The sequence below is a fragment of the Eimeria mitis genome, genomic scaffold (assembly GCF_000499745.2).
Source record: "Eimeria mitis Houghton genomic scaffold, Emh_scaff322, whole genome shotgun sequence".
Lineage (NCBI taxonomy): Eukaryota > Apicomplexa > Conoidasida > Eucoccidiorida > Eimeriidae > Eimeria > Eimeria mitis.
Genome location: NW_013571557.1, coordinates 18827 through 19455, shown reverse-complemented (window position 1 = coordinate 19455; position 629 = coordinate 18827).

Below are 629 nucleotides of genomic sequence, written 5' to 3'. Positions count from 1 at the left end.
ATCATCCTGCGGCACAATAGAATCAAAATACTTACGGTATGAGTCCCCGAAAAACATCCGGCTCGCCGTCAATTTCCCACGCATATCCTCGCAGAAACGCCTGGAGTTTGTGTGCAGAGGAGGCAACATTGCTGACGTTCAGCGCTACTTGCTGCAAACTCGCGCCGCAAGCCAAGCACACGTGCGAGCATACCGATGAACCCTTTCGGTGCATGCACCACTGCAGTAGACAATTGCTAAACTCCAATTTGGATCTCAGTAGGTAACTTGCATTCCAGGGGAGGCGTGCGTACTAACTTTAAACCGAGCGTCCTGCGCACGTTGAGTGCTGTGCAGCGCGTGCACGCATAGTTTGTCAAAGCATCGCATAACATGCTTGTAGCTGCTTGTATACCTTATTATCACCTCAGTTTCTCAAACAGGAAACTAGATGACAGGAAAAGGGAACAATTATCTATCAGGGAAGAAGCGTAGCGTCAGCAGATGATGGAAAGGGGACTGCTGGGTGATCCAGGGGAGCGAACTGAATAGCAAAGTGTCTATGCTCAGGATATATACTTCAGGTTCCATAGAAGCGAATCCTTATTAGGCCTTTGGAGAGAAAATTATGGTGTAGAAGGAGAAGCAGC